General features: G+C 39.7%; 1 pseudogene; it reads left to right on the forward strand.

The window, feature by feature from the left end:
- Nucleotides 1-1,015: 1,015 nt before the first annotated feature.
- Nucleotides 1,016-8,661, forward strand: LOC109562582 (microtubule-associated proteins 1A/1B light chain 3B pseudogene; annotated as a pseudogene).
- Nucleotides 8,662-10,371: the final 1,710 nt, after the last annotated feature.

The following is a 10,371-nucleotide window of genomic DNA, read 5'->3' on the forward strand; positions in this document are numbered from 1 at the left end:
GAGAAGGTTTTAAGACGCAAATGCAAGAGTATAAATTGGCTTAACTTTGTATCATGCTTATTAGGCTGATACTTTCTAAAAACAACCCACAGTGAGTTTGAGAGAAGTGAGAAAGCTTAGAGAAAAGTGATGAAATTGGAAAAGTTACAATCATCTTTTCACTTTCACTTCTTTGATGCCACCCCTAGGTCCAAGTTAAAAGGAAGGAGTTACAGACCTACAAGAAACAGTTAAAATCAAGATAGTCAACATATTCTCTGTAAATCTTCCTAGAAGCAGATGAAAAGATCTTTCTGTCTCTTCTTACCTAAGACCCTGGACACCAATAACTGTCTATTGTTAAATATTTTTAGTGGCAAGATTCCTTAAGAACATGGTTTCAGAGATTTAGTTTCAGAGCAATCTCACAGTCAGGTAAGTACATACACTGAAATCCTCTTTAATTCCTCTTGATTTTGGCATTTTCATTGAATACAGAAACTCTTCATGCACTTCAAGTGCACTGTTATCGCTATGGCTTCTTGCCATTCAGTTCACAAATTTTTCTTTCATTTTAGATTCTTACATTTAATAGTAATACTGACATTGCTATTTGAACTATCCACATAGACGTATATAGAAAAACATATGTATGTACATGTGTACACACACATACACACACACACACACACACATGCACATATACACAGAGATACAGAAAGACCAAAGAGATCAAATACGTAATTATGTAGGAATCCTTAGAAACTAAAAATTTCAATGTACATAAAGGAATACATTCTTATCATCACACTTAAAACCCTACAAACTTACATCCTATATTTGTTCTGGAAAAGTGAGTATATGCTTATAATGTGAGCTTATATAATGTGTTGTTAAAAACAACAGCAAAGAAGAAGCCTAGATTCAAGGACTAGACAGTCTCAGTGGGCACACACACACACTTTCCACTCCCAGTTCCCAGATTGTGGTCTCCAAATGCTATTTTTCACTAACAGGAAGCAGAGTTCCTAGAGAAATGGCTGTTCTGGGGCAGGTACAGTACAAAATGATCCTGAGACGTACTGTGGCCCAAAATAGGGCTGTTGCCAGAAACTAAGGAACTGTGTCCAAGAGCCAAACTGGAGGAGCCCCTACAGGCGAAAGATGGAATAACTGATGGGCCACAGACAATAAGTGATTCAGTTCAGTTCAGTCGCTCAGTCGCGTCCGACTCTTTGAGACCCCATGAATCGCAGCACGCCAGGCCTCCCTGTCCATCACCCACTCCCGGAGTTCACTCAGAATCACGTCCATCGAGTCAGTGATGCCATCCAGCCATCTCATCCTCTGTCGTCCCCTTCTCCTCCTGCCCCCAATCCCTCCCAGCATCAGAGTCTTTTCCAATGAGTCAACTCTTCGCATGAGGTGGCCAAAGTACTGGACTTTCAGCTTCAGCATCATTCCTTCCAAAGAAATCCCAGGGCTGAACTCCTTCAGAATGGACTGGTTGGATCTCCTTGCAGTCCAAGGGGCTCTCAAGAGTCTTCTCCAACACCACAGTTCAAAAGCAGTTCAAAAGGCGCTCAGCCTTCTTTACAGTCCAACTCTCACATCCATACATGACCACAGGAAAAACCATACCCTTGGCTAGACAGACCTTTGTTGGCAAAGTAATGTCTTGCTTTTGAATATGCTATCTAGGTTGGTCTTAACTTTCCTTCCAAGGAGTAAGCGTCTTTTAATTTCATGGCTGCAGTCACCATCTGCAGTGATTTTGGAGCCCAAAAAAATAAAGTCTGACAACTGTTTCCACTGTTTCCCCATCTATTTCCCATGAAGTGATGGAACATATGCCATGATCTTTGTTTTCTGAATGTTGAGCTTTAAGCCAACTTTTTCACTCTCCACTTTCACTTTCATCAAGAGGCTTTTTAGTTCCTCTTCACTTTCTGCCATAAGGGTGGTGTCATCTGCATATCTGAGGTTATTGATATTTCTCCCGGCAATCTTGATTCCAGCTTGTGCTTCTTCCAGTCCAGCGTTTCTCATGATATACTCTTCATAGAAGTTAAATAAGCAGGGTGACAATATACAGCCTTGACATACTCCTTTTCCTATTTGGAACCAGTCTGTTGTTCCATATCCAGTTCTAACCGTTGCTTCCTGACCTGCATACAGATTCTCAAGAGACAGGTCAGGTGGTCTGGTATTACCATCTCTTTCAGAATTTTCCACAGTCTATTGTGATCCACACAGTCAAATAAGTGACTAAATGTATTGAAATAAAGCAGACACATGTTCTACATGTTTATAATGATAAAAAAAAAAAGGAAGTCGTCTTCATTATAGGTTCACAATTATTCTGAAAATTCAGTGAGAGAAGGCATTATGTATTGATTCTGCCTTTCTTATACAAATTCTGTTTCAGGTTAACCAAATAGTTATAGAAGTTATGCTAATAAATGCAGAACAGGGACTTCCCTGGTGGGCCAGTGGTTGAGATTTCACCTTTCAGTGCAAGGGGTGCGAGTTCAGTCCTGGTAGGGGAGCTAAGAGTCCACATGCCTTGTAGCCAAAAAACTAAAAAACAGAAGCGATATCGTAATAAATTCAGAACAAACAACAACAAATCACCATTTTGCAACCACTAATGAAAAAACCAGACCAGACCACCTGACCTGCCTCCTGAGAAATCTGTATGCAGATCAAGAAGCAACAGAACCGGACATGGAACAACAGACTGGTTCCAAATCGGGAAAGGAGTACGTCAAGGCTTTATATTGTCACCCTGCTTATTTAACTTACATACAGAGTACATCATGAGAAATGCTGGGCTGGAGGAAGCACAAGCTGGAATCAAGATTACCAGGAGAAATATCAATAACCTCAGATATGCAGATGACACCACCCTTATGCCAGAAAGCAAAGAAGAACTAAAGAGCCTCTTGATGAAAGTGAAAGGAGAAAAGGAAAAGTTGGCTTAAAGCTCAACATAACGAAGATCATGGCATCTGGTCCTATCACTTCATGGCAAATAGATGGGGAAACAATGACAGACTTTATTTTTTTGGACTCCAAAATCACTGCAGATGGTGATTGCAGCCATGAAATTAAAAGATGCTCCTTGGAAGAAAAGTTGTGACCAACCTAGACAGCATATTCAAAAGCAAAGACGTTACTTTGCCAACAAAGGTCCGTCTAGTCAAAGCTTTGGTTTTCCCAGTAGTCATGTATGGATGTGAGAGTTAGACTATAAAGAAAGCTAAGTGCCGAAGAATTGATGCTTTTGAACAGTGGTGTTGGAGAAGACTCTTGAGAGTCCCTTGGACTGCAAGGAGATCCAACCAATCCATCCTAATGGAAATCAGTCCTGAATATTCATTGGAAGGACTAATACTGAAGCTGAAACTCCAATACTCTGGCCACTTGTTGCAAAGAACTGACTCATTTGAAAAGACCCTGATGCTGGGAAAGACTGAAGGCAGGAGGAGAAGGGGACGACAGAGGATGAGATGGTTGAATGGCATCACCCACTCAATGGGCATGAGTTTGAGTAAACTCCGGGAGTTGGTGATGGACAGGGTGGCTTGGCGTGCTTTAGTCCATGGGGTCGCAAAGAGTCGGAAACGACTGAGTGACTGAACTGAACTGACTGAATGAAAAACAGATCTGGGCAATAAATGAATGTAATTAACATGAGGCTGATGGGAAACATTTGATGAGTGGATCAGGATGACAATACCTCAGCTTACTACTGATTAATTTCAAATCCACTAAACCTGGGTAACAAAACATTAGGGGTACAAAAGGAACCACCAACACCACCTATGGACGACTCACACTGAAAAGTTCATAACCCAGTCTAAACAAACCTCCAAACTATGGGAGCAAAGGAATGTGTTAGTTAAATCATGCTCAAATCAAACTCAAACAGAGACCAGACTTGAAAATTCCCTGAGCAGACAAAACCAGTTTAGTCATACAAACAAAGCTTTATTTAGCTGATTTTGTAGGACAAGTGAGGGTAACTTGACGTGGGTCACTTGTTGCTTATGCCTCTGAAAATCATAAGCAAAAAATATGAACTGTTCCTCCCAGTTGCTATGAGGTAACCATTAACCAATTCCCTTTCATTCAAGAAAATTCTAATGTTTTAATCAGTTACTCTGAAAAATAAACAGTCACTGCCTTCACACTGCTTTACAACAATATACCACCTTTGGGTTTGAGTGCTCCCCGTTTGTACACTGTCTTTTTGGTCTGCACACAATAAACTTTTTTTTTTTACTTTTTACTTTATATTAGAGCATAACCAACTAACAATGGTGTGATAGTTTCAGGTGGACAGCAGAGCGACTCAGTTGTACATATACACGTACCCATAGGCCCCTCAAATTCCCCTCCCATCCAGGCTGCCACGTAATATTGAGCAGAATTCCCTATAACTTTTACTAATTAGTACTTCAGTGATTCACTGACTTTACTTCTGTTGTTGTTTTTCCTGAACTTTTGACAACCGTGAGGATACAATTCAGCGAAACCTAGATTGGGAAATTGGGCAGGTCATACATGAGGCGTGAAAACACGATGAAAAAGACTGAGAAACTTCTCAACTAAATTCACCATGTAGAGGTTGGTTGGAGTTTGTTTGAACAAAATAACTATAAAAACATTTTTTGAGAAATTTTTAAATACACTGATCTCAAGGAAATATAGTTAATTTTGAAAAGTATGCTAATGCATTTCAGTTTTTTTTTTTTAATAAACTTTATTTATTTATTTTTGACTGTGCTAAGTCTTCGTTGCTATGCAGGCTTTTCTTTAGGTGTTATGTGCAGTGACTCCTCTTGTTGCGGAGCGTGGACTTTAGGCACTTGGGCTTCAGTATTTGTGGCTCCTGGGCTGTCCAGCACAGGCTTAATAGTTGTGGTGCACATGCTTAGTTGCTCCGTGGCATGTGGGTTCTTCCTGGATCAGGATTCCACGGCATGTGGGATCTTCCTGGATCAGGGATCAAATCCATGTCTCCTGCATTGGCAAGCAGATTCTTCACCACTGAGCCACCAGGGAAGCCTGGTTAGGTTTTTAAAAAGTAAGTTTCTCTTACAGACACATAATGACACATGTAAGAGTAACGTTTTTATTTTTAAATGCTGCAGGAAAACACTGGGCTGCAGGGAGAGTTGGGGTGGACAGCTAGGAGGTTGAGGCTGGCACAGAGTTGATATACCTGAGGCAGGTGATAGATAGCTGGGGGGGTTGTTATGTGTTTCTCATTACTTTTGTGTATGTTTGGGAATCTCTATAACAAGAGAGATAGCTCAGACAAAGGAAGAAGGGTAAAAGAGAGAGAAAGAAATCCAGAAAGAAAGAAAGGAGAGAGAGAGGAAGGCAGGGAAGAAAGGAAGGAAGGAAGAAAGAAGGGAATGAAGGAAGGCACGAAAGAAAGAAGGGAGGAAAGAAGGGAGGGAGGAAGGAAGGACAGAGCATGTGTCTGAGCATGAAGAAAGGATGGTGTAGGCAGTTTCTGGAGCTTCTTGTGGGGGCCAGCTGCCTTCTCCATGAGTGGGATCAACACTGCCAGATGAGAAGTAGCAGGAAGACTAGCAGTCTGACACATGATCTTTTCCCTTTCTGCTGCCTTTGTCCAATCTTTGCATCCATAATTTGGGACTGGCTCTTTGCCTTCAGTTGTATTCTTGAATTGTGTTTCTCACTGCAGAAGTCCAGCTGGATAAACATCATCTCTGAGTGATTTTTGCACTTTATGAGTCTCTTACTTGTAAGTGCCTCCCTTTGCTGCCATAAGAAGCAAAAGCAAAAATGTACAGTAAATTCCAGGGCTCTCAGTGGAAACATTAACATGTTTTAAAAGGAAGAACATTGCTGAGAGATTGCCTGTGTGTTGGTTGGGTTTCCGTTGGTTATTCTGTGTATACACACTAGCCAACACCCTGAAACTTAAGGTCCAAGATGTAGGCTCTCTTGGGCTCCAGTGGGGAACATTACCATGAAATTACTTCCATTCCACAAAAATCCACTCACATCATGACTGAAAAAGCTGATGAAGACACGAGTTTTACCTTTCCTGTTCTCATTCTCTCTCCGTTCTTGGGGTGGCAGGATATTTGGGGGGAAATGGAAGAGAGGAGCTGGGAATACACAGATATGAACACCAGACAACCTGGGGTGTCCAGAACATTCTCTGTACACAAAACACTGTCGTTGGCTTCTGTAACCCCTGTTTGGAGAATCACAGAATTTTTGGAAAGCCTTTTATTCCCAGGAGTGGCCTGAGTATCTATCATCTTTGTTCTAAATTTCAGGTGGACAAAATATGATCACCAAAGGCATAGACTAACCTGAGAAGATTCCATATTAGTTTATTTTTTTACTGTTGTTTTTTAATGAGAGCTTTGAAGATCTACTGTCGTAGCAACTTTCCAATATACAGTGTTATTATTAGCTATGGTCACTGTGCTATATATACATAGCGCCAGGATTTATTTATTTTAACACTGAAAGTTTGAATCTTTTGAGTCCCTCGCCCACCACCATTTCTCTGTTTCTATGGATTTGGTTTTTGTTTTGACTTGCTGTTGTTGTTTTAGATCCCATATGTAGGTGACATCTTACAGTGTTTGACTTTCTCTGTCTGATTTATTTCACTTATCATTACACCCTCAAGGTCAATCCATGTTGTTGTAAATGGCAGGATTTCCTTGCTTTTTATGGCTGAATAATACTATATTGTATATGGTGACCACATATTGTTTATTCATTTACCCATTGAGATTACTTAGGTTGTTCCCATACCTTGGCTAATATGAATAATACTGCAATGAACAGGGGGGTACAGATATCTCTTTGAGATCCTGTTTTCATTTATTTTATTTTATTTTATTTTTAAACTTTACATAATTGTATTAGTTTTGCCAAATATCAAAATGAATCCGCCACAGGTATACATGTAAGTACCCAGAAGTGGGATTGATGGATCATATGGCAGTTCTACTTTTAATTCTTTGAAGAGTCTCTGTACTCTTTTTCATAGCAGCTGCACCACTTTACATTTCTCTACTAGTATTTTGTTTTATATAACAAACACTTACTGTGTGCCAGGTACTGTTTTGAGGACTTATCTCTCAAAAGCAGACATGATTGTTTTGCTACCCATTCTACATAAGAAGAAACTGAGTACCTGAATGCACATGGGCATCAAGGGCACAGCTGGGCCTCAAAGCCAGGCATCCACTGCCCATCTCATGGTGGTCTCTGTTTTTTTAACTTCCATGTCTGACAATTTTTGAATGTACATTAATTGTATTGGCTTTCCTAGTAGTAATTAATAAAACACTCTTGCTGAATTTATTAACCACTTGGAAATAGGCTATAGTTTAAAAAAAACTTTTTTGCATAATAGCTAAAATAATTAATCTAACACTTGCTGCCTGTTTGACATTGAAAATTACCCAGCTTTACACTTTCCCCTTTTGCTTTATTCACTGATGATGCAGGCTGACTTCGGAATGGATCACGAGCTCTCCTTCACTCTTTGTGGGTTCTTCACTGTAACTCTGATTCTTCCTTAGAATATTAATGTGTATGAAATTTCTGTGACACACCTTTGAAGTCCAGAAATTCATTACTAATGAAATCATCCTACTGAACAGCTCTTTACAAGTCACTGTGTTGGATCCTGTGCGGAATGAAAGATGAATGAAAGGTCCATGCAGGGACATGGCCCCTGCCTTCAAAGGACCTAGACTGTGGGTCTTGTGAAAGCTTCTGGTGCTCAAAGTGTTTCCTTGTACCATGCATCATTACTTGAGAGCATGATCAAAGTTCTTGGACCCTAGACATTCTGGGTGTGAGGTCAGGCACTCTGTTCTAACAAGTTTTGGGGGTGATTTTGATGCACATAATGTTTGAGAATTGCTGCTCCAGATGCAAAACAGCAAAAACAAACAAACAAAATACAAATAAAGACTCTAAAACAAGATTTGCTGCTGCTGCTAAGTCACTTCAGTCGTGTCCGACTCTGTGCGACCCCATAGACGGCAGCCCACCAGGCTCCCCCGTCCCTGAGATTCTTCAGGCAAGAACACTGGAGTGGGTTGCCATTTCCTTCTCCAATGCATTAAAGTGAAAAGTGAAAGTGAAGTCACTCAGTCGTGTCCGACTCCTAGCGACCCCATGGACTGCAGCCCACCAGGTCCCTCCATCCATGGGATTTTCCAGGCAAGAGTCCTGGAATGGGTTGCCAGATTTGAAAAAGGTACAAATAAAATACAGTGGGATGACTGCGGGCTGAGGAGACATAAGAGAAGTTGCTATTGCAGGAGAAAACCTTCTAACAGCTCAGAACCTTCAAACAAAGAGTAGAAGATGTTCAACTTATCCCAGAGCAGCATCCTGCCAAAATCTTGGTAATAATAGAAAAATACAAAGCTGAGAAACAGCTTCTGGTCCTGGATAAAATAAAATTCCTGGTGCCTGATCGTGTCAACATGAGTGAGCTCTTCAAGATAATTAGAATGTACTTACAGCTCAATGCTAATCATCTCCTTCCTGATAGTGAATAAATATAATGAGTGTGTCCATCCAATTTGTGAAGTGTATGTAAGTGAGAAGGATAAATATGGATTCTTGTATACAGCATACACCTCTCAGGAGACTTGAGAATGAAATTGTCTATGTAAGACTAGAAAAATGAGTCTTTTCTAGAATATTTTAAACCCTTACCAAGGAATAAAAAAGGGGTGTTACTGACTGAGATTGATCAGTTCATCTAATCACAGATCATCCGAACAGTACTGTCCTTATCTAGGAGTTTTAGAAAGTTGGCTTTTGTACTTCAGGCAAAAAAAAAAGCTCCAGATGGGCACATTTAGCATTGGGAAACTTTATTATTCAAGATAGGCTGTCTTGTTTTCAAATTTCAAAGTTTAAAAATAAAATTCTAAGTTGCCAATGAAATAGACTTTCAAGTTATTTTAATATTTTTTATTCTAAGTTGCCAATGAAATAGACCTTCAAGTTATTTTAATGTCTTTTCCCCCAAAAGAACTTGTAATTTAAGCATCCATAGAGATATTCTGGAGAATCCCAGGGATGGAGGAGCCTGGTGGGCTGCCGTCTATGGGGTCGCACACAGTCGGACACGACTGAAGTGACTTAGCAGCAGCAGCAGCAGAGATATTAAGTCTTCCCTCTAGGTTCACAGAACCTGCCAACTTCTTACAGAAGGGATTTTCCTTGATTAGAGAAATCTTGGGAGGATCTTTTTAAGCATAAGTTGTTAGGCATAGCCAATCCCCACCCCCCAGGATTTTGCTTTAATAGTTGGTGAAAAGCAGAGTGAATGGGGGTGTTTTGTAAATGAGAAAATTAAGCTGCTGTCCAGGGTCCCTGCTTGCTGATAACATGTGTTCCAAGTCAGCACTTTTCTCACGAAGATCTCATTTGGTTTGTTCTCTAGACAGTAACACAGAAAAACACCTCTGCTCAACAGGAACCTTGAGTAATTTATAATTTTGGTCAAGTTTCTCAAAAAGTGCAGAGGAAGATAAAGTACACTTTTTGTTTTGAATATTCTCTTAAGAGCTCAAAGTGGTGCCTGCTTTGGTGAACACAGAAGCAGTTACATGGATTTCATTCTTTGGGACAAAGGTAGGAAACTATAGGATACTAAAACTAAAAGCATTAAAATTCCAATACACTTCCTCTATCTTTAGATTTGAAGCTATAGATGACCCACGGTCTACGTTAAATATGTGAATAAATTCTGTTATTAAGAAGTATTTTTAAGGATATTTCAGCTATCACTGTTAGTTGGAGCAACCATCAAAATTCCCCCACTCTGCATGCATATCAATTTTTAAAACAGTAAAAGAAAACATGTTCTTCACAGATAATAATGTCAGAAGTTAAACAGTTTCAAATTAAAACTAGACTTAATAACCAGTGCTTGCCTGCATGGGGTTTACTATGTACCATTTTCATGAGAGCTATCACAGGATCACAAACCCACTTGGAACTGTACACGCAGTAGGTCATCATTTACTCTTGTGTATTTAGATGTGTGTGGAGAACCTATGTCTGTTAGTGGCAGTTATTTATTGTAATAAATAAATTTATTCATATAAATAAACATATATAGGAAGAAAAAGCAATATTACTGCTTAATTTAATTAAGGATATCCTTAAATATCCTTAAATATAAATATCCTTCAACCCCAATCAACTACTCTTCCAGCTGCTTGTATCTCTCCACACGACTAACTTCTAATGTGCATATTTTTACAGTATGTAAATTCTTAAATAGCTTCTCTTGTTTAGATTGTATGCATCATTATATCTGACATTCTTGTAACTACTGTGTGATTGATA

Source organism: Bos indicus, chromosome 8 (assembly GCF_029378745.1).
Source record: "Bos indicus isolate NIAB-ARS_2022 breed Sahiwal x Tharparkar chromosome 8, NIAB-ARS_B.indTharparkar_mat_pri_1.0, whole genome shotgun sequence".
Lineage (NCBI taxonomy): Eukaryota > Metazoa > Chordata > Mammalia > Artiodactyla > Bovidae > Bos > Bos indicus.